This window comes from Schistocerca cancellata, chromosome 9 (genome assembly GCF_023864275.1).
Source record: "Schistocerca cancellata isolate TAMUIC-IGC-003103 chromosome 9, iqSchCanc2.1, whole genome shotgun sequence".
Taxonomy (NCBI): Eukaryota; Metazoa; Arthropoda; class Insecta; order Orthoptera; family Acrididae; genus Schistocerca; species Schistocerca cancellata.
In genome coordinates this window covers 287,320,164-287,345,295 of record NC_064634.1, presented here as the reverse complement: position 1 = coordinate 287,345,295, position 25,132 = coordinate 287,320,164, and the positions used below count along the sequence as shown (strand labels likewise).

The 25,132-nt window shown below is 40.3% G+C and overlaps 1 protein-coding gene across 10 annotated transcripts in view; it reads left to right on the top strand.

The window, feature by feature from the left end:
• Positions 1 to 25,132, top strand: part of LOC126100110 (RNA-binding protein 5-like) — a 133,995-nt gene that overhangs the window by 14,280 nt on the left and 94,583 nt on the right. For 2 of the 10 annotated variants that reach the window (XM_049910639.1, XM_049910633.1), the window contains exons 2-3: positions 4,593 to 4,723; positions 5,698 to 5,780. The exons of 3 other annotated variants lie outside the window; for them this stretch is intronic. The gene's annotated coding sequence lies outside the window, so the exon portion shown is untranslated. Of the gene's footprint in view, positions 1 to 4,592; positions 4,724 to 5,697; positions 5,785 to 25,132 lie in introns of all 10 variants that reach the window. 5 more of the 10 variants (XM_049910637.1, XM_049910631.1, XM_049910638.1 and 2 more) reach the window with 3 other exon arrangements.

The following is a 25,132-nucleotide window of genomic DNA, read 5'->3' as shown; positions in this document are numbered from 1 at the left end:
AAGAAGATTTCTACAATCTCGTAAAAGCAGATATACATCTATACTCTTCAAATCACCATGAAGCATTTGGCAGAGACTATGTCCCACTGTACCAGTTATTAGGATTTCTTCCTATTCCATTTATGTATGGAGTGTGGTAAGAAAGATCGTTTGAATGTCTCTATGCATGCAGTAATCATTGTAATCTTATCCTCACGATCTCTAGGTGAGCGATGCATAGGGGGTTGTAGCATATTCCTAGAGTCTTCATTTAAAGCCATTTCTTGAAACTTTGTTAATAGACTTTCTCAGGATAGCTTACATCTATCTTAAAGAGTGTTCCAATTCAGTTTCTTCATTACCTCTGCTCCCACGTATCAAACAAACCTGTGACCATTTGTGCCGTCCTTCTCTGTATATGCTCAATATCCCCTGTAAGTCCTATTTGGTACAGATCCCACACACTTGAGCAATATTCTAAAACCTGTCACACTAGTGATTTGCAAGCAGTCTTCTTTGTAGATTGCACTTCATCAATATTCAACCAACAAACCAAACTCTACAACTTGCTTTATCAATGACAGCCTTTGAGAATGTTTCCTTTCATATCCTTAAAAAGTGTTTTCAGGTATTTGTGTGAGTGGGTCTATTCCAACTGTGACTCATTGATAATAATGGTCATACGATATTATGTTTTTTCATTTTGTGAAGTGCACAGTTTTACAGTTGTGAACATTTAAAGTAAGTTGCCAATCTTTACACCACTTTGAAATCTTATCAAGAGCTTACTGAAGATCTTACTGAATATTTATGTAGCTTCTTTCTGACAGTATTTCATTATAAGTAACTGCATCATCTACAGAAAGTCTGAGGTTACTGTTTTTATTGTCTGCAATGTCATTGATATACTACATGAACAGCAAGCGAGGTGTGTGCCTCCCTCGGGCACGCCTGAAGTTACTTTTACATCTGACAATGACTTTCCATCCAAGACAACATGTTGCATCCTCCCTGCCAAATAGTCGTCATTCCAGTCGCATATGATCATACTTTTGGCAATAAGCATAGGTATGATACTGGTCAAATGCTGTTTGGAGACCAAGAAATATGGCATCTACCTGAATGCTTTGATCCAAAGCAAAATAACTTGTCATGTGAGGAAAGTGTGAGCTAGGTTTCACCTTATCGAATCCCTGCTGATTGGCATTGAGGTGGTCGTATTCTGTTCAAGATACCTCATTATTTTTGAGCTCAGAATTCTATAACAAATTAATGTCAAGGATATTGGATCTGTGCTTTTTTCAAAGAACTGGATATGGTTTGTTGTTCGAGGGGTCTACGATAATTATAGCTAAAAGAGGGACTAGCTTAACATAGAATCTGACAAGGATTTCTTCGGGCCCTGGGACTTTGTTCAGTTTTAACACTTTTAGCCTCTTCTCAGTACCAGTGACACTGATACTTATTTCATTCATCCTTTCAATGGTTCAAGTGAATTTCAAAATAATTTCTATAAGACCACTGTTCACTCCTACTCTGTTTGTGATTCAGTGAGATAGTGGTCCGTCTATACCATATTCATTGTTGACAGTGTATTGAATGCTACATTAAAAACAGAAAGGATTCAGTCGTGTAAATGCTAGTTTAGCGATCTGATTTCCTGGCATACAGTAATCTGTCAGACCAAGCATTTTTGTGACACTTAAGTGACATTTACTTTTTACAAGATTGTATGTGAAAACTGCGTAGCCACGGTTTATTTCTGTTTCGTGTTAAACTTAGCTCCCACCCCTTCTACAAGTCATTAATGGATTAAGTAGTAAGAGTGGAGGTACGTAAGAATTGCAAAATCAAAATACTGTGGCACTCAAAACCATTTTGGGGTTAATGACTGCTTTACATGTTTCGCTAGAGCACTTGTCGAAGGGAACTACTACAGTGCTTATTTTTAAAATTATTCTGTTTCTGGGGTTGATGATTGCACGTATTGGGTTAAGTGAGCTACATTTCTTTTTTAATAAAATATAATGTTTTCTGTTCTGTTTTTGGCAGAACACTTGCTGCGATGTATTTTTAACCGTTGTAAACAACTTTGATAGGTCTGGCACCCATATAATGAGCATGACACGAGCATTATGTAGACCATGAGTTGGTACTAAGACTTCTCTTCTTCATGTTTATCAATTTCTTTACACTCTATTGTCTGTTTTATCTAAGTATGAAATAGTTGATCCAAAGTACATTAATAAACACGCCTACCTGTCATTGTCAAAACAAATTAACTGAGTCTGGGCTAATATATATTCAAATAAATTGAATGCTTAGTAACTACAACAAAGTTTCAGTTTTGTTACCAGAATAAGGAAAAAATATTTTCAGTGTGGCAGCGAGAGAGGGGGGGAGAGAGACTTACACTTCAGCAGACAACAAGCTGACATTCTTTATTTATCTGTTGTGGTTTGTGATTACATTAAAATGGTAATTGAGATCTGTGACTAAGTAAATACGTAAAGTTCAAGTTGGAATAATAACAATATGCAAAGAATAGATTGCTCTTCACCATATAGAGGTGGTGTTGAGATGCAGATAGGGCACAGTGAAAATAGAAAAAAAAAGTATTTTTTTTATCGAACATGTCTGTGGCTCAGTGGCCCCTTTGTATGATGATGAGTATCAATATATCCTTTACATATGGTAGTTTAATGATGCATTGTACTTCACAGTCGAAAATCATTGCCTTATGAAATCTAGTGGCATATTTGATAAGTACAGTGTTTAATGAGAAATATGGAGTTATCTTTGTTAATTCTGTACATTCTGCATTATAAGACACACAAAATTAGCTGAGTATCCCAGATGTGAGATCATAAACAAATATTTCCCAACAGTTATTAAAACAATGGCAAAAGTGCCAAATGAATACTGCAGTGAGTATTCTGCATATCCCTTTGTTCTACAAAACAAAGCTGTTGTTCTAGATAGCGGAGTCACTAGATCTTTGGGGGGGGGGGGGGGGGGTGAAACACTTAAGCAATATATTACTGTGTCTCAGAACAGAAACACTATGAAATTTATTTATTTATTTATTTTTTTTTTTTTTCAGAAGTCATTCATAATATATGATTCTACATCTACTATTTACGATTTTGCTTGTTTCCTGATCTCTGCATGTCTGTCATTGATATTTCACTAGAGATTTTTTTGTCAATTAGCAACATGATTACCATAGTCAGTTTGTAGTGGGTACCATAAAAAAAGATGAAGGCAGCAATTCATGCCATTGTGTTAGTCCTCGCCACATGGCCTCTCATTACGAAGCACGATGGTATAGGAGTTATCTGCAGATTTTAAGTTGTGTGTATTAAATTTGAGATCGGCATTTTGCCTGTCTGTTCAGCAGATTGCATGAGTAATCTATGTCTATGAAATATTCTTTATTATTGGCTTTTAATTTTTGTTGAGTGCACAGACATGAGAAACCATGAAATATTTTTATCGTAATTGCTGCAGGCAGAACAATAGCAGTTCTGAACTATGATAGAAAACATTGTCAAATATGATACAGTACTGTTGTGCAACCATCATTTTTAGTTTTGTTTTAGTGATTCTTTGTTGTTGTTGTTCACAAATAACATAAAGGTAGTAAAAGTATTTTGCAAATGATATTATTAGAAACAGTAATGTGATTTACAATTGTTATTTATAATTCTGTTTTTCTAATGTGTAAATATTTTATTTTATAATAAATGGTTACAGCAATGATGTTTGTAACATTTAGATATTTTCATAAGAAAACTTAATTACTGTATAACATTTAAACAGACCCATGGTGTGCAGTCATTTGGTAGTGTCTTTACATCTGTGTATTTTAAGGTAAAACAAGATATACATCCAGAGTTCATAAACCAAATTGTTTTTGCTCATCACAGGGAAGTGAAATAGTTTTACAGGTATTACTGCAAGAGTATGCTTCTTTTATTATGCAGAGTTTTGACTTCAGTAGCTCAATGCATCTTGCAGCTTACAAAGTTGGCCTTCCTGTACATCATCACTGCCTCAACAGTTGGACCTCATGGGAACACACATGCTATGACTACTTATGCTATAAGCAAATGGTGACATTCTGCAAGAAGTCGCACATATGTGCTAGAAGCACTGGAACTTGTAATGGGTCAATTGCTAGCTAAAACAAGTGTGGACAGCGGTGAATGGAAGACTAATTTCTTGAAACCTCATTGAAGTTCTGTATTGTGGTCTCTTTAATTAATAACAGTACATGTGGAAAAGACATGGATGTTTTAAATGGAAACAAGAGACAGTGAGAAAATAAAGAAACCTATGTTATGAATGCCTGTGCATAATCTGAGAGAAAGAGAAGTGGACCTTAAATTGAGTTACCAGTATCTATGGTGAAAGGGCAGGAAACTTATACAAGACTTTCAATCCACAATTGGGTGTGCCAGCTTTCTGATTAAAGTGGACATTTGTTACATGCCAGTGCATTTCTTGGGTGTTTATGCAGTTTAATTTCATCCCTCTTGTTGTTGTTTTGGATATAAGGACATTTGTTTCCCATTTTGAACTGAAACAAATAATAACTTTTTCGGTTGCAGTTAACCTTTTGGTGATACAGGGCTGACGTGAAAGAAACTCCTCAGTTTGTGCATATTGTTATGGGTAGCTTTGTGAAGATATTCTCACCTGGATACCCATAATTTATAAATTATTCAAGTAAATCTGGAAGGTAAGATGGATACCATTAGTAGAATTTAGGATGGTACAACTTTTTCAGATTTTGAATGGATGAAATTATGTAAAAAAATAATATTACAAATTGAAAACATCCCAACCATGTGTACAGAGTGTGCAACTCCTGAAAATGTACAAACACATTACATAATATTTGTGCTAATGGATGCACTGCACAGTTTTCAGAAATGTGTTGGAAATAGTCTCATTCTTTATTTCCACTAAACAGGAAACTTGCCATATGGTAAGAATTGATCGGTTTTAGTGTTGCATGGATCAGCCTACTTTCCTGTATAGAGTTGACAGACTTTGATCCCACACTTTCTGCACCCAGTTCTCTCTCCTTAGATGTTAATTTTATTGCTTATTTTTAAGCCATTTTTCTTGGATACAGTAAAAGGCACCATCATTTATTATTAAGAGAGATAGGGAATAAGCTCAGATTGCAGGGTTGAAATGCAATGTGCATTCTTCTCATAACCCTTCACATGTGATTAATGTGTTATGTACAGTTGCCTTTAGTAGAAGAGGAAAATTACCCATGCAGCTGTATGTTGCTGTCACTGACACACAGTGTAGTGCTGCATAGGTTTTTAAAATGCTGGTGCCCTGTTTCAAAATCATAAAAACAAAAGAACTGTAATGTCATCAGTGAATTGAAGTCAAGGCCCTTATCTCAGCATAAGCTAAATTTTTAAATTTGTATCCTTTCTTTAACTCAAAATGACTCTTAAATCAAATATTGGGCCAGTAGAGTTTCAGATAGCTAATTTTAACCATGACTGTGAACTTCAGTTGCAGTTTTAGTGGCTGGTGATGGTGGTGGTGTGTGATAACACTGACGATTTATCCTGTAGTCCATATTCTATACTGTATGCCGTTTGAGACAGATTTTCTACTGAGTCAGTTCTTATATATGTGAAGCTTTGTTTGCAATTATACTAGTGTTAACAATTAACATTCATACAGGATTGTTGCACCGCACATACTCAGCATAAATAATTTGACTGTCAGAGAACTTTGGACAGAAGACATTGTCACTACTGTTTCCAGTACGTAAGTAAAAAATGAAGTATTTATTGCTTTAGCTTCAGAACATTAGTAACATTTTAATATAGGTCCTTTTTGCAAGTCATGTAAGGAAATCACAGTTACATACAACTTCAAAAAATTATCTTGTAATTGAGGATGTGTAGTAGGACAATAACAAATACAATTTTAAGCTGTTCTGAAATACTACACTGAAACTAGGGCTTCTGGAAAGTTGATGTCTAATAATAGTGTGCCGTATGTTACTGTGAAAGTTGGGTATTCACAGATTTAACTGTGTAATTTATTTAGGTTTTTTTTAATTTAAGATTCTATATAAGCTCTTAATTTGCCTTTCCGTGATGTCAGCCTTTTATTTAATTATATTTTATTCCATTTTTTCCTTTTTCTTTTTTTGCGTGTATTTTCTTTTATGAATAAAACATTGGTATCGTGTGCACATAATATGGGGGAAAATTAGATCAGTTTGGTAAATTCCTGGTCAGGTCTATACTCTTGTCTGTGCATTCATATTTTATGCAACTCTAGTGTTACAATGATGGACTTTGTGTATGACAAGTCTCACTTTCATTATCAAGCCCAGCATATTCAGAAACAGGCTTCTAAGTTTTAAATGTATGCAGTTTATTAGTAAAACTGTTGAATGACTGCACTGAAATTTTGTAACAATGGTTCTGTGGATTAGGTATATAGCCTTACAGAAAAAGCTTTTGTTTCCAGAGAGCATACAAGACTTGCTCATTTCATATGCTCATTATTTGGGTGCTAGAGAATTGCAACATAGTTCAGTTGCAAAGGAAAATTGCATATCGATTTTTTTCTATACTGAAATACAGGTAGCATAAAGTTTGCAACACAATACACTGGCATTTAAGTTGACACACACACACACACACACACACACACACACACACACACACACACACACACAAGGAATTAAGATGTTCTAAAACTGGTGTAGGAAATTTGTGCAGGACATTGAACAGTAGACCTGGTTGAACTATGTCTCATATGGAAGTCGATTTCTCAAGATCTTTCATACACATTTTGCCCAGAAATATGACATTCAGGAAGCTAATGAATCAGTAATGTGTATGCCCATCACACTGCTGGCTCTTATTGAGTAACTTCTTTTTTTTTTTAATTTATCAGATTGTTGCAGTAGTGTGACAGTTCTGTATACACACTAAAATTTTCAGTGGAGGTAAACCCGCTTTGAGAAACATTAAAATTATTTTATGTTGTTTATTGATAACACTGTGCTCTTAATTAGCAACTTGACGAGCAATATTTGTGTGAAATTGTGCGACATTTATTTTAAAATATGATAAGAATAGTAAGTGTGATAACTACAAAAATATAAATAATTGATCTAGTATGTAATTCACATCTATCCACCGTTTCCTCATCTTTTTACTGCATGAAATACTTTTGTGAACATCATAACATCACAAAGGATTTGTCATAAAAGTATAAAATTTATGCCACTACAAAGTGCCACAAAGATGCACAAAATCAGCCAATGGTCTGGTTCATGACATCTCAGATTTTTTGTGAAGTTGTGGTTGTAGTCGTTTGCATGAAAAATCCCAAATTAAATAATTTTTGGACCTTTCATTTTTGAGATATTAATTTTTGAATTTAGAAAATTGCTATTTTTTTTCCTCGTTTTGAAACTTTAAAATGGCCATATCTCAAAACCTGTATTTTGTGCCATTCTATTCAGTTTATATAAGCTTTGAAAATATTTATGTCTTGAACAAATACATAAAATGCTAAATTTTCTGAAACCATTTTTTTTTTTAATTTTTAAAATATCAAAATCAGGTTTCTTTTTTTTATGAGCAAAAATTATGTTAGTCCTACACTATTTGCTAATTTATGTGCTAATACCGTGATGGTATTCCAGTGGGAACATATTAACATAAATTTTATTTTGCTAGTAAGCAAAGCATCCTGCACTTAGTCCCTAGTATTTTAGCCTTAGCAATAAGTTAAGAAAAGAAAAGAAAAAAAACACATGCGAATGTCAAATCATGGTTATTTTTATTTGGTGACAGTCAGTTCATAACATTATTAGTTATTATACATTTCAGTTTGAATTCAGATTTGAATTCCTCCTGTTACCTGTGAAAATATTTTAATGTATACCATAACAACACATGCTCAATAAAGACCATGAATATATTACTTAAAGTTTGTACACTTCTCTCAGGTTCCCTAGAATTAATCCATTTCGAACAAGTGCAGGCATGCACAGACCCTCTTTTTTTCCCATAGAAATGTAATCGTTTTTGCCAAGCATTTGTCTCATCATTACAGTAAGACTCTTTCATCACTAACAGAACTGTTTCTTGAAGACAAGTTCTGACCACACTTAGGATCAGAAGTCGAGTGTGCGCCCTTTTCCTCCTCTGTTTTCTGTTTTGTTTTTCTTGCAGTGTAGTTGCTTATTCTAAACTCTTTTTCTATACTGGTACAAGGTTTCCTTTTATTACTATGGATTCCCTCTTGGAATCGGAGGCGTTCAGCAAACGCAAGCCATTTTAGACAAGCTTATCACTTGCTAAAACTTACTTTACTTTTCTATTAGATTCTTTGCTTTCATTTTTCAACAGCCTGGTTTCCTTTCTGTAGATAATTTTAATTTACATAAAGTGCAGATATTCTTGCATTCTTTATTACATGGTTATGTCAATCTGAAAAGTTCCTTCCTAACATCCTCACTCGGTCAGTACATGTTTATTTTTAAAGGATTGCAACAATATCCTGCCCACTTTTTATCCACATTTGTGGCAGCTATGTAAGTTTAGAGTCAAATTTTAGTTTTGACAGATTTTTAGATAGATTGCACTCTGAATGTCGAGACTCAGTCTCTGTTTTTTAACCAAATGATAGGTGTCACAGTTGTACTGTTGTGTACACAGATGATTCACAAGGGGAGTGCTTTGGCTGTTAAGTCATATTCCCTGACTGTATCTTCAGGATTCGCCTTCTTCATATGTATACTGTCTTTTCTGTAGAGCTCCACGCTGTGCTGGAGGCATTGGAGTGGGTGAGGTGTCTTTAGGGGATACAGTTTCTCTTCTGCTCCAATTCCCCTAGTACAGTACAATTGTTGCAGCACGTTTACCCAGAAGAGATATTGGTCCAACTCATATATGACCATCTGTACTTCCCACAGTGGTGGGTGAAGAAGGTATCACTGTGCTGTGTACCAGAGCATGTGGGGATTTGGGATATGAAAAAGCCAGTGAATCTGCCAAGGAGGCGTTCAGGGAACATAATATGTTACAGAATACGCCATTCCCCTGCAGGCTGTCATTTTACACACGAGTCACAGATCCATACTGTTATGGGAGGAGTGGCTGGCAGTGATGGACAATAAGCTGCACTTAGTGAAGTCAACTGCCTAGCTGTGGATATCATCAGGCCAGTCGCTGTGGCGAGATGAGGTGACCCTGACCTGACGTGCCTCAGAATTGGGCTCTGTCCCCTTTTTACTCCAGCGAGAAGACCTCCCTGTCTGTGGTGTGCAAGTCAGTGTATGCCACATTTTAACTGAGTGCATTTTATTTTGAGACAAGCCAGCAGAGGTGAATCTAGGTGGGGATCTATTTATTATATCTGATGATGAGACAAGTATGAATTTTGCAATACGTGTGGACCCTGCCCTAAGCTTTTAGGCTGTGGAGGTGTTATTGTGTTGCAGAGTGGCTTTCTCTTCCCCTTTAATTCCAGTGATCAGTCAATTGTAGGTGTCTGCTGTCTTCTTTTAATTCTTTACAGTTTTTTCCTTTTACTGTGTTTTTGATCAGCCGTCATGATTTTTGTTCCTGTGTGTGTGTGTGTGTGTGTGTGTGTGTGTGTGTGTGTTTTTTCAGGACTTTTTTTATTTGCAGTTCTCATTTCAGTAATTTTACAGTTTTCCTATACACTTGTCTCATTATACTTCTGAGCAGGTGCTAAAGATCTTGCTGCTGTCGTACCCACAAAACTTTTTCGTCATCATCATCATCTCTACTGATTCAGTGAAAGTGAACATGAAGATTTTTTTTACATACTGGTAGCACTATAAACTTAAATGAAATGTTATATAAAATGAAAAATACGTAATATCCCGACCATTAATTAGACGTGTCATTGTTTGGCACGATTTACTACATTTTTAAGATGAGAATTTGAAGTGTGCTTAATTAGTGCACAATTATTTCATTTTAGCTGTGCTTTTATGATTCAGCTTGCAAGCCATTGGCGATTGCGGTACAGTTATCGTAGCAAATTGCAGTAAAATCAAATTAATTTCATTGTTTAGGAATACCATTATGAAATTTGGCACACGCGTTAATAAACAGTGTATGAAAAACATAGATGTTTTTCAACATAAAAATTTCAATTTTAAATTTTAAATATTTAAAAGATATTGGTTTGGAAAAACTTAGCATTTTTAGGACTGTGATCAAGTAGTATATACTTTCAAAGCTGGTAAGAAATGAATAAAATGAAGCAAATTTGAAGTCTGTAAGTAAAATAGTTCACAAGAGATATGAACGTTCTAAGGTGTTAGAATGCAAAAAAAAGTTGCACAGTTTTGGAAATTCTAAAAATTAATAACTCAAAGGCTCAAATCTTTACTACTTTAATTCTACCTTTTTTGGACACGTAGAGTAAAATGACAAAATAATATAAAATTCTAAATAATCAAGAACACATCTGTGAGGAACAACATATTCCCCAGAGGTGTTGACACACCAAGTGCTTCAAACAGACTCTACAGCTCTTTGATACCCATTGCTGCAGAAGTGAGTGATCATCAACAATAGTTCAGTCAACTTAATTTCTGAAGACAGACACCATTTCAATGCACTATGACAAACACCTTAACATCATAGACAGTCTGTGTTTTTACATTTTCTTCAAAAATTGATTTCTTTTTTAATTGCCACTGGCGGAAAAGAGTTGGAGCACCAAAAAATAATCAGTCTAGAGTAATGAAATTTTGGGAATACACTTGTCTAAGTAACATATTTCACTGATAAACATTGCAAGATCACATGTTAATATACACGCAAGATAGCCATTGCAAATGTGAAATGCTGGTAAATTAAAAACTGGTGTAACCACCAAAATGTTGAATGCAAGCATGCAAATATGTATGCATTGCATTGTACAGGTGTCATTTGTCAGTTTGTGGGATGGAGTTCCATGTGTGTTGCAGTTGGCCTGTCAATAAAGGGATGGTTAATGCTGTTTGTGGGTGACCATGGAGTTTCTGTCCGTGATTTCCCATATGTGCTCAATGGAAGATATATTTGGTGATTGAGAGGCCAAGGCAATATGTTAACACTCTGTAGAGCATGTTGGATTACAACAGCAGTAGGTGGGTGTTATTCTGTTGGAAAATAGCCCCAGGTATGTTGTTTATGAATGGCAGCACAACCATTCAAATCGCCAGATTGATGAAGAAATTTACAGTCTGTCCATGGGATAACCATGAGAGTGCCCCTGCTGTCATATGATATTGCACCCCACACCATAATCCCAGGTCCATTGTGTTTAGCTTGCAGACTTGGTTGCGGGCCCTCAACTGGCCGCCTCCTAACCAATACACGGCCATCACTGGCACCGAGGCAAAACTGGCTTTCATCAGAAAACACAACAGACCTTCACTCCGCCTTCTAAAGAGCTGTTGCTTGACACCACTGAAGTCGTAAGTGGCATTGGTTTGGGATCAGTGGAATGCATGCTACAGAGCATCTGCCTCAGAGCTGTCCCAAGTAACCAGTTTGTAACAGTCCATTGTGTCACTGTGGAGTCAACTGCCGCTCATATTGCTGCTGTACATGCAGTACGATGCACGGGAGCCATATGCTGAACATGATGGTCTTCCCTCTCGGTAGTGCCATGTGGCTGTCTGCAGCCTGGTCTTCTTGCAGCCTTACGTTCACGTGTCCACTGCTGCTAGCAACCAAGTACAGTGACTAGATTGCTGCCAAGTCTTTTTGCCGTATCACAGAAAGAACATCCAGCTTCTTGTAGCTATACTACATGATCTCATTCAAACTCAGTGAGGTGTTCATAATGGAGTATTTGTCACCTTAAAGGCATTCATGACTAACATCAGCTCAACATGAGCTTCTAGTGAAGGACGTGAAGGACGTGAAGTGATACATAAATTACTCAAGAATGGATGAGCATACATTTCAGTATTTGCTCAGTGAAGTGTGTCACGAATCACAAAGCTCAATACTCAATTAAGAACTGCTATACCTGTAGAAGACAGGCTCACAGTAACACTTCGATTTCTTGCTATAGGAGAGAGTTACACTGGCTTACGGTACAGCACTTGAATACCACAGTGCACTTTAACTAAAATAATACCTGAAATGTGTGAAGCAGTTTATAAATCAATAAAAGACCAATATCTGAAAGTAAATAAATAAATGTTCAATACATTTTATGTGCATTAAGAACTATTTTTATTGTAGATCAAAGTAAGAATTACATTTTGTGTCCCACAACTACAAAATTAATAGAAATGTATGAAGCTGTGTGGATGGATATGTGTGTGTGTGTGTGTGTGTGTGTGTGTGTGTGTGTGTGTGTGTGCAACAAAAATAACAAGTCCACGATGTTTAATTGTCATTCCAGGTTTGTTCTTTACATTAACGGTAACTGGCCTACCTTCCACAATACGTTTAAGAATAGACGCAAAAGGACGCCAACGTAACCAATCAAGAGGTCTCCTATTCAGGGTAAACCAAAGTATAGGCTTGTCAACAAGTTGGAAACTGAGAAGCACAAGTGGCAGTGTACATGTAAATACGAATATTGTTTGCACTACCGGCGCGAGTGTATACCTGTCCTTTTTTCCCCCTAAGGTAAATCTTTCTGCTCCCGGGATTGGAATGACTCCTTACCCTCTCCCTTAAAACCCACATCCTTCCGTCTTTCCCTCTCCTTCCCTCTTTACTGACGAAGCAGCCATTGGTTGCGAAAGCTAGAATTTTGTGTGTATGTTTGTGTTTGCGCGCGCGAGTGTATACCCCCCCCCCTCCCCGCTCCCGGGACTGGAATGACTCCTTACCCTCTCCCTTAAAACCCACATCCTTTCGTCTTTCCCTCTCCTTCCCTCTTTCCTGATGAGGCAACAGTTTGTTGCGAAAGCTTGAATTTTGTGTGTATGTTTGTGTTCGTTTGTGTGTCTGTCGACCTGCCAGCACCTTCATTTGGTAAGTCACATCATCTTTGTTTTTAGGTATATTTTTCCTACGTGGAATGTTTCCTTCTATTATAACCATATCATTAATTTGAACCCAACAATTACGTTTGTTATTGTCGCTGTTGCATTTCGAAATCTTTCCTGTCGTCTTATTTTCTCTTTATTTTCTCTCTCTGTTTTTACCAGTAGTCTCACTTTGTATTCACCTTCCCCTTTTACCGTAATCTACTATACAATTTTATCCCGCCTATATATGCTCAATAATACGTAACCCACTTCCAAACCATAACCAAAAAATTTTTATTTTCCGCTTTCAACACTACCGCTGCTATAAAATCCACCGTTTCTAGTTCAATTACAGTTGCTTTCACGTATTAAACAACCATTTCGGCCAGTTCTAATAACTTTCACTTTATTTCCACTTCTGTTTTTCGCACATCACTGATCATTTTAGCTGCTCCCCACAGGTTTTAACGTCATTATTTCTTCGTCAGACAATTGTTAGCCCCATTTTCGTAATCTTTCACCACAACACTACTCCTTTTAATACGTTTTTTCGAAATTTTCCCGAATTTCTCCGTCCTCTAACGTGATTTAGCGGCAACACAACCTCCTAACCTTTATGCACATCGCTGTCTACCAACCCAAGTTCACCACAGGATCTACTTAACCAACACTTTTTCGATACCAGATCTCCAGTTGCTTTCTAGTTCACCTTTATCTCTCCCCATATATTTCTATCTTTCATTTTCATTTCAACCTCATGCTAAACTTTCCACCTTCTAATACCATGTCACCCTCACAACACCCCCACAACGACCCCATTAAGTTTTATTTACATTCCCTCCGCAAACATGCCTTCACCCTAGCCAGATTACGCTCGCATATTTTATTTTCTCAGGCTTGTCTGACATTTGGCATAACCCCCAAAGGCCTCACACTTAAAGTTCCCATCTCTGGCTGCAACCCTTCTTTCCATCAGTCCCTATACCAGTTCCAAACTGAACAATCCATTGCCCTCACCCACCTAATCCTTCACCTACACATCAACTCAGCCAATGAACACACCCGTCAACTCCTATCCTTAATAAAAGTCCTCAATCTTTACTCTCCCACATCTACACCGGCTATTCAGAGCATCCTCCTACAGGCCAACCGCAAATTAGAACAGCATGCCACCCTTCACCTCAAAAAACTACCCAATCTCCTGGTTTCCCACCTCCGGAAAGGCAACTCGTTCACCCTTCACAACCTTTCCAGCAAATCTCAACCACCTCTCATTGCACACAAACCCAGTCTCTCCCATTTACTCAATCTCCCACTTCCAGCTCCACTCCCTCCTAAACCTCAAAATTCCAATCAACACAATCTGGTACCACAACACCCTAATTCAGTAGTTAACCTTTCCTCCAAACCTCTCTCCCACTCCGAAACCTCTGTCCTATCCAAAGGCCTCACCTTCAGCCCCACTCCCCGATTCAACCAAACAGCCCTCGTCAAAGATTTACTGTCCTACACTCGTACTCTCTGCTGGAAGTATCACTTTGCCACGAAGAAAAATGATCCTAATCCTACCCCTAATGATCCAGCTCCCCAAGACACTATCCAAATTGAATCCTGCCTGGAACAGTTCCGTCCTCTGTCACAGCGGGACCCACCTCCTCTTCCTCAAAATCACCCTCTCCAAACCTTCCAGGAATTTCTGACTTCCAGCCTTGCCTCTCAATCCTTCTTAAAAAACCTTAATCCTACTCCCAACATCACCACTGCTGATGCCCAGGCTATCCGTGATCTGAAGGCTGACCGGTCCATCGTCATTCTTCTGGCGGACAAGGGTTCCACGACCGTGGTACTTGATCGTCGGGAGTATGTGGCTGAGGGACTGCATAAGCTTTCAGACAACACCACATACAAAGTTTGCCAAGGTAATCCCATTCCTGATGTCCAGGCAGAGCTTCAAGGAATCCTCAGAACCTTAGGCCCCCTACAAAACCTTTCACCTGACTCCATCAACCTCCTGACCTCACCGACAGCCTGCACCCCGACCTTCTACCTTCTTCCTAAAATTCACAAACCCAATCATCCCGGTCGCCCCATTGTAGCTGGTTACCAAGCCCCCACAGAACGTATCTCTGCCTACGTAGATCAACACCTTCAACCCATTACATGCAGTCTCCCATCCTTCATCAAAGACACCAACCACTTTCTCGAACGCCTGGAATCCTTACCCAATCCGTTACCCCCAGAAACCATCCTTGTAACCATTGATGCCACTTCCTTATACACAAATATCCCGCACGTCCAGGGCCTCGCTGCGATGGAGCACTTCCTAACACGCCGATCACCTGCCACCCTACCTAAAACCTCTTTCCTCATTACCTTAGCCAGCTTCCTCCTGACCCACAACTTCTTCACTTTCGAAGACCAGACATACCAACAATTTAAGGGAACAGCTATGGGTACCAGGATGGCCCCTTCGTACGCCAACCTATTCATGGGTCGCTTAGAGGAAGCCTTCTTGGTTACCCAGGCCTGCCAACCCAAAGTTTGGTACAGATTTATTGATGACATCTTCATGATCTGTACTCACAGTGAAGAAGAACTCCAGAATTTCCTCTCCAACCTCAACTCCTTTGGTTCCATCAGATTCACCTGGTCCTACTCCAAATCCCATGCCACTGTCCTTGATGTTGACCTTCACCTGTCCAATGGCCAGCTTCACACGTCCGTCCACATCAAACCCACCAAGAAGCAACAGTACCTCCATTACGACAACTGCCACCCATTCCACATCAAACGGTCCCTTCCCTACAGCCTAGGTCTTCGTGGCAAACGAATCTGCTCCAGTCCGGAATCCCTGAAGCATTACACCAACAACCTGACAACAGCTTTCGCATCCCGCAACTACCCTCCTGACCTGGTACAGAAGCAAATAACCAGAGCCACTTGCTCATCCTCTCAAACCCAGAACCTCCCACAGAAGAACCACGAAAGTGCCCCACTTGTGACAGGATACTTTCCGGGACTGGATCAGATTCTGAATGTGGCTCCCCAGCAGGGATAAGACTTCCTCAAATCCTGCCCTGAAATGAGATCCATCCTTCATGAAATCCTCCCCACTCCACCAAGAGTGTCTTTCCGCCGTCCACCTAACCTTTGTAACCTCTTAGTTCATCCCTATGAAATCCCCAAACCACCTTCCCTACCCTCTGGCTCCTACCCCTGTAACCGCCCCCAGTGTAAAACCTGTCCCATGCACCCTCCCACCACCACCTACTCCAGTCCTGTAACCCGGAAGGTGTACACAATCAAAGGAAGAGCCACGTGTGAAAGCACCCATGTGATCTACCAACTGACCTGCCTACACTGTGATGCATTCTATGTGGGAATGACCAGCAACAAACTGTCCATTCGCGTGAATGGACACAGGCAGACAGTGTTTGTTGGTAATGAGGATCATCCTGTGGCTAAACATGCCTTGGTGCACGGCCAGCACATCTTGTCGCAGTGTTACACCGTCCGGGTTATCTGGATACTTCCCACTAACACCAACCTATCCAAACTCCGGAGATGGGAACTTGCTCTTCAATATATCCTCTCTTCCCGTTATCCACCAGGCCTCAATCTCCGCTAATTTCAAGTTGCCGCCACTCATACCTTACCTGTCATTCAACAACATCTTTGCCTCTGCACTTCTGCCTCGACTGACATCTCTGCCCAAACTCTTTGTCTTTAAATACGTCTGCTTGTGTCTGTATATGTGTGGATTGATATGTGTGTGTGTGCAAGTGTATACCCGTCCTTTTTTCCCCCTAAGGTAAGTCTTTCCGCTCCCGGGACTGGAATGACTCCTTACCCTCTCCCTTAAAACCCACATCCTTTCGTCTTTCCCTCTCCTTCCCTGTTTCCTGATGAGGCAACAGTTTGTTGCGAAAGCTAGAATTTTGTGTGTATGTTTGTGTTCGTTTGTGTGTCTGTCGACCTGCCAGCACTTTCATTTGGTAAGTCACATCATCTTTGTTTTTTTATATATATATATATATAGATCTTTAAATATGTCTGCTTGTGTCTGTATATGTGTGGATGGATATGTGTGTGTGTGCGAGTGTATACCCGTCCTTTTTTCCCCCTAAGGTAAGTCTTTCCGCTCCCGGGACTGGAATGACTCCTTACCCTCTCCCTTAAAACCAACATCCTTTTGTCTTTCCCTCTCCTTCCCTCTTTTCTGACGAGGCAACCATTGGTTGCGAAAACTTGAATTTTGTGTGTATGTTTGTGTGTCTGTCGACCTGCCAGCACTTTCATTTGGTAAGTCACGTCATCTTTGTTTTTAGGTATATATATATATATATATATATATATATATATATATATATAAACAAAGATGATGAGACTTACCAAACAAAAGCGCTGGCAGGTCGATAGACACACAAACATACACACAAAATTCAAGCTTTCGCAACAAACGGTTGCTTCATCAGGAAAGAGGGAAGGAGAGGGAAAGACGAAAGGATGTGGGTTTTAAGGGAGAGGGTAAGGAGTCATTCCAATCCCAGGAGCAGAAAGACCTACCCTAGGGGGGGGGGGGGGGGGGGAAGGACAGGTATATACTCGCGCACACACACACACACATATCCATCCGCACATACAGACACAAGCAGACATTTGTAAAGGCAAGGAGTTTGGGCAGGTATGTCAGTCGAGGTGGAAGTAAAGAGGCAAAGATGTTGTTGAATGACAGGTGAGGTATGAGTGGCGGCAACTTGAAATTAGCGGAGATTGAGGCCTGGTGGATAACGGGAAGAGAGGATATATTGAAGAGCAAGTTCCCATCTCCGGAGTTCGGATAGGTTGGTGTTAGTGGGAAGTATCCAGATAACCCGCACTGTGTAACACTGTGTCAAGATGTGCTGGCCGTGCACCTAGGCATGTTTAGCCACAGGGTGATCCTCATTACCAACAAACACTGTCTGCCTGTGTCCATTCGTGTGAATGGACAGTTTGTTGCTAGTCATTCCCACATAGAATGCGTCACAGTGTAGGCAGGTCAGTTGGTAAATCACGTGGGTGCTTTCACACGTGGCTCTGTCTTTGATCATGTACACCTTCCGGGTTACAGGACTGGAGTAGGTGGTGGTGGGAGGGTGCATGGGATAGGTTTTACACCGTGGGTGGTTACAAGGGTGGGAGCCAGAGGGTAGGGAAGGTGGTTTGGGGATTTCATAGGGGTGAACTAACAGGTTACGAAATGGTCCCTTCCCTACAGCCTAGGTCTTCGTGGCAAACGAATCTGCTCCAGTCCGGAATCCCTGAACCATTACACCAACAATCTGAAAACAGCTTTCGCATCCCGCAACTACCCTCCCGACCTGGTACAGAAGCAAATAACCAGAGCCACTTCCTCATCCCCTCAAGCCCAGAACCTCCCACAGAACAACCACAAAAGTGCCCCACTTGTGACAGGATACTTTCCGGGACTGGATCAGACTCTGAATGTGGCTCTCCAGCAGGTATACAACTTCCTCAAATCCTGCCCTGAAATGAGATCCATCCTTCATGAAATCCTCCCCACTCCACCAAGAGTGTCTTTCCGCCGTCCACCTAACCTTTGTAACCTCTTAGTTCATCCCTATGAAATCCTCAAACCACCTTCCGTACCCTCTGGCTCCTACCCTTGTAACCGCCCCCTGTGTAAGACCTGTCCCATGCACCCTCCCACCACCACCTACTCCAGTCCTGTAACTCGGAAGGTGTACACAATCAAAGGCAGAGCCACGTGTGAAAGTACCCACGTGATTTACCAACTGACCTGCCTACACTGTGAAGCCTTCTATGTGGGAATGACCAGCAACAAACTGTCCATTCGCATGAATGGACACAGGCAGACAGTGTTTGTTGGTAATGAGGATCACCCTCTGGCTAAACATGCCTTGGTGCACGGCCAGCACATCTTGACACAGTGTTACACCGTGCGGGTTATCTGGATACTTCCCACTGACACCAACCTGTCAGAACTCCGGAGATGGGAACTTGCCCTTCAGTATATCCTCTCTTCTCGTTATCCGCCAGGCCTCAACCTCCGCTAATTTCAAGTTGCTGCCGCTCATACCTTATCTGTCTTTCAACAACATCTTTGCCTCTGTACTTCTGCCTCGACTGACATCGCTGCCGAAACTCTTTGCCTTTACAAATGTCCTCTTGTGTCTGTGTATGTGCAGTTGGATATGGTTGTGTGTGCGAGTGTATACCTGTCCTTTTTTCCCCCTAAGGTAAGTCTTTCCGCTCCCGGGATTGGAATGATTCATTACCCTCTCCCTTAAAACCCACATCCTTTCGTCTTTCCCTCTGCTTAACAATCCGCGTGGGAAAAATATATCTAAAAACAAAATGTCTGCTTGTGTCTGTATATGTGTGGATGGATATGTGTGTGTGTGCGAGTGTATGCCTGTCCTTTTTGCCCCCTAAGGTAAGTGTTTCCGCTCCCGGGATTGGAATGACTCCTTACCCTCTCCCTTAAAACCCACATCGTTTCATCTTTTCCTCTCCTTCCCTCCTTCCCTCTTTCCTGATGACGCAACCGTGGGTTGCGAAAGCTTGAATTTTGTGTGTATGTTTGTGTTTGTTTGTGTGTCTATCGATCTGCCAGTGCTTTCGTTTGGTAAGTCACATCATCTTTGTGTATATAATCAGCTTCATACATTTCTATTAATTTTGTAGTTGTGGGACACAAAATGTAATTCTTACTTTGATCTACAATAAAAATAGTTCTTAATGCACATAAAATGTATTGAACATTTATTTATTTACTTTCAGATATTGGTCTTTTATTGATTTATAAACTGCTTCACTCATTGCAGGTATTATTTTAGTTAAAGTGCACTGTGGTATTCAAGTGCTGTACTGTAAGCTAGTGTAACTCTCTCCTATAGCAAGAAATCGAAGTGTTACTGTGAGCCTGTCTTCTGCAGATACAGCAGTTCTAAAGTGAGTATTGAGCTTCGTGATTTGTGACACACTTCACTGAGCAAATACTGAAATGTATGCTCATCCATTCTTGAGAGAGAGAGAGAGAGAGAGAGAGAGAGAGAGAGAGAGAGAGAGAGAGAGTGTGTGTGTGTGTGTGTGTGTGTGTGTGTGTGTGTGTGTGTGTGTGTGTCTACTTACTTTTTCTTTCTCGTGAGATTAGCTTGAGGCGCGGCCATTAATTTTCCTTTTATGTCGCCAGCAGGGGGGCACCCTTGCCCCGCGCTGTTTTCATAATCTATTTTTGTACTCAGGGTGCCTCAGGTTGTAAAGTGCCTCATCAACTTCATACATTTCTATTAATTTTGTAGTTGACGGCACACAAAAATTAACGCAGCCATGTTTACAAACACACTACTGGTGACAGAACACTGCAACGATGCAAGTGCTTAAAGTGGTAACATTTCACATTGCAGTGAACAGGAGACAAGTGACTTCTATGATCAAATCTACAGTGAGGCCCTAGATTTGATCACACTTATTTGACGACAGGCGAGATTCGACAAAGTTCCCTGTTACACCATCAAATTTATTTGACATAAATATTAGACATATCAGCTTTGACAAAGAAATATGATAATATAATACCCCCCTAACACACATTCGTGATTGTTACAGCGAGTATTTAAACCAAACCTGATTTGCATCCTCATAGTGATACTGGTAATGCCACTCTTATGTGGGTGGAATGAAATTTGGTTGGACGTCATCTTCCATATATACAAACACGCGTACTAACTTTTATTTGTGTCACACAATTCCTTCTTGGTGTTGCGATTTTTTTCCCAATGATGTATTTAAAGTATTCATGAGATTAAGGAATTGTAGTAGTCCGTTACAAAACATTATTGGACTTGTATTTAGGGGAACCTGATAGAAATTTGATTCAGTGTTGTTTGTCTAAATTACTGCACCTATGAAAAGTCAGTCCTTTTCTAAAGGATACTAATAATGACCAGAAAATGTGATGAACCTTGTCAGCAGTAGGTGTTAGATGGTAATTTTGTCATTGATTGACAAAAAATCACGATATGATATGTGATCATAATAGCACCAATTAGTATTGATTGATTTTTGTTTTCGTAGACTACACAATTTAATGCATTCTGGCTATAAAAGAATCAGCACACAGTATTCATTCATATATCTGCATACTAAAAAAAAAAAAAAATGCTGTGAACTATTCAGGCTGCCTCAGTAGATAGCCTGCTTTAAATAAAACAAATTGCTGATAGGCAGTGAATGTGCAATACTCCTTCCACATTAAAATTTGCACATAAGTTACACAAAAAGTATTGATTAGTGTGATGATGGAACTGATTTAACATTAGTCGTAATATTACGTGAGAGAATATGACATTCAATTTTCTCTCTTCTTCTGGTGTGAAAGTATGTAGAATTTACATGGTAAATTAAAAAAAAAAAAGAAATACATAAATAAAAATAGGGATTCTAAAACACACAACATTAATTCTTACAAAATAGCAGGTGTTATTAAAAAACATGATGAATGAATTTTTTAGCAGCAGCTGCTGATGCTACAACCATTTACGATAATGTCCAGTAGCTTGATCCACTGGGACCAGGCAGTGTCAAGTTGAAACATGTTCTGACTTGTCAGTCAGCATCCAGAGACACTACACTGAGGTTGTGTTTACCATGTCTGTCATTCATCATGGATTTTGAAAATCATGTGAACATTAAATTCTGCTTCAAGTTGCAAAAAAGTGCCAAAAAACTCATGAAATGTGGAAATTGGTGTATGTCGATAATGGTGTAACTCCAAAGACTGTTTACAACTGGTATGAGCGATTTAAAAGCAGAAATGAATCAAAGGATTGCCTTCATTCAAATCCGGACTTCATGTCCAAAATTGTAACTGGAGATGAAATTTGGGTCTATGGGTATGAATCTGAGATGAGATGAAAATTCAGTGTTCCCAATGGAAAACGAGTGCATCTTTTCATCCTGAAAAGGCATGTCAGTCAAAATCGATATCCAAGTCATGCCCATTTCCCAATTTTGGGGGCATAGTGCAATCAGAGTTCATTACAAGGGGAACAACTGTAAATGCTGAATTTTACTAGTGCATACTGCAATGTTAGCGAAACTGTACAGAGAAAGAGACCAGAATAATGGGCCTATGGCTTCCTTCTCCATCATGACAATCCCCACTTTTGATTCCCAAGCTTTTGGCTGGAAAAAGTTTTTCAGTCTGTCCATATCTACATTACTCACCAGATTCAGCACAAAACACTCCTTGCTCTTCCCAGAAATTAAAACAGTGCTTAATGGAAAACATTTTCACACCATTCCTGACAGTGAGAGACGCCCATCTAGAAGAAGCACTCCGGAAATGTTTTCCAGTCATGGATTCAGTGTTAGGATAAGTGCATTGCTAGCGAAGGACAGTACTTTGAAGGACATAAAATCAAATTTCGTGCAAGCATTTTCTTCTAATAAAATTATTCACTGCATTTTTTGATAACACGTCATGTGGCAAAGGTGCTAAACCTGGAAAATAACTGTAACCTGACCACCTCAGATTTATTTCAAATTTGGTGCAGTCAGTGAACCAGATCACTATCAATTTGCAGACACATATGACAGTTGTAAAGAAAGTCACTGGGGCCATCTAAGTTTAGAAATTGTGTCAAACTGTTGAAACTCCAGCTTGGATATCAACAGTATTAGGAAAAGGATAGGTTGCTACTCACTGTGAAGGAAACATGTTGAGTCACAGACAGGCTCGATGAAAATACTGTCAGACATTTAGCTTTCGGCCGAGCTGCCAGAGAGGGCAATTGTGTATGCATGAGAAGAAGGGTGTGTGCGTGCGTGCGTGTGTGTGTGTGGGGGGGGGGGGGGGGGGGGGGGCACACGCGCGCTGGTGTGTGTGTGTGTGTGTGTGTGTGTGTGTGTGTGTGTGTGTGTGTTTATTTCTGAAGAAGTCATTGGCCAAAAGCTGAATGTGTAACAGATTTTCCTTTGTCCCTGTCTGTATCTCAACATTACAGCTTTACAGTGAGTAACAATCTAGCATTTTGGAAACTGTGTGACATTTATGTGCATCTGCCCCAACATAAATGACCACAATATCAATGAAAATATAATGAGTGCACATGAAACATCATTGACTTGACCTTATACCTTGAATATCTCGGAACACTCTCGTGGTAAATATCAAGATGGCAGACCAAAGTCATCCTGCCCAAAAATTTATTTTGTCAGCATCAGTAAACTCTGAAAATGCAGAAGATAGTGCATAAATGTGAAACAAAAATTATTAAAAAGCACAATTCCTAAGTAAAATTGTACGAAAATGTAGTTTATATAGTTTTATTGGTATAACCAACTATTTACAGTGTAGCTTCAATGAGGGGGGGGGGGGGGGGGAATGTTGTTGCAATGTGTCATCCAAGTCTCCAATTAAATTGTTTGTCCTTCCACTTGGTGTAATTGGATTCAGTCTTATTAAAATGTCTCTCTTTTGATGATGACACAAGTTTCTCGTTTGGCTGGAAACACTGATGACAGAGGCGGTCGATGAAGAAGCAAGGAGCCGATCTGTACTTAATCCTTTTTTTTTTCCAAAAATTATTAATACATATGCATCCACCAAGAGCTGCTATACACACTGGCAACAAATCCACATATGTCTTTTAACAGCATTTTCTTCACCATAGCAATCACCGACTCCTCTCAGCTAGCTAAAGAAGTGGAATCCCCTTCCCCCGCCTCCCCCTGCCCCTCCCCCTCCCCAACCTCCACCTGCCCATTCCCCCACCTCCCCATCCCCCCACCTCCCCCCCCTCCCCATCTGTCTCTCCCCCTCCCCATCTGTCTCTCCCCCTCCCCATCTGTCTCTCCCCCTCCCCATCTGTCTCTCCCCCTCCCCATCTGTCTCTCCCCCTCCCCATCTGTCTCTCCCCCTCCCCATCTGTCTCTCCCCCTCCCCATCTGTCTCTCCCCCTCCCCCATCTGTCTCTCCCCCTCCCCATCTCCCCATCTCTCTCTCTCTCTCTCTCTCTCTCTATCTCCCCATCTCTCTCTCTCTCTCTATCTCCCCATCTCTCTCTCTCTCTCTCTATCTCCCCATCTCTCTCTCTCTCCCCCCATCTCCCATCTCTCTCTCTCTCTCTCCCCCCATCTCCCCATCTCTCTCTCTCTCTCTCCCCCCATCTCCCCATCTCTCTCTCTCTCTCTCCCCCCATCTCCCCATCTCTCTCTCTCTCTCCCCCCATCTCCCCATCTCTCTCTCTCTCTCTCTCTCTCTCTCTCTCTCTCTCTCTCTCTCTCTCTCTCCCCATCTCTCTCTCTCCCCCCATCTCCCCATATCTCTCTTTCTCTCTCTCTCTCTCTCTCTCTCTCTCTCTCTCTCTCTCTCTCTCTCTCTCTCTCTCCCCCCATCTCCCCATATCTCTCTCTCCCCCCATCTCCCCATATCTCTCTCTCCCCCCATCTCCCCATATCTCTCTCTCCCCCCATCTCCCCATATCTCTCTCTCCCCCCATCTCCCCATATCTCTCTCTCCCCATCTCTCTCCCTCCCCCTCGTCCCCCTCCCCCTCATATCCCTCTCCACCCTTGCCCCCTCTCCCCCTCCCTCCTCACCCTCTCCTCCCCCTCCTCCTCCCCATCTCCCCCCCCCCTGTCCAGTATACCTTTGTTAATAGGTATTAAACAGTGAAGCTCATGGGTACCTGGCAATGTCCTTGTATTCTTGATACATTGTTTCAGGTTGACAATTTTTCTTTACCACGACGGGAAGCCAATCTACAGTGAGAAGCACATGAATGAATATTTTCTTTGCACCACTGAAACAACTGTCATAGTGTCAAAATATGGTTTTTGTGAGGTCACTTGAGGCTAGCAGATGTGGTTAATCTCTTTACAGTCTCCAAAACCCTATCACAAGATTACTTTATCATGTGCTGTAGCAAAAAATAACATTTTGCTGTAACATTAAAATCTCATCCATCTGTAATATAATAAATGTGCTTTGGACTTGGAAAGTAGCATTTTAAGAAATTGGTGAAATTATGCTGGGAAGAATACACACGTTGAAAGCAGCAATATATTTCCACATACGACACAAGATGTATTTCAT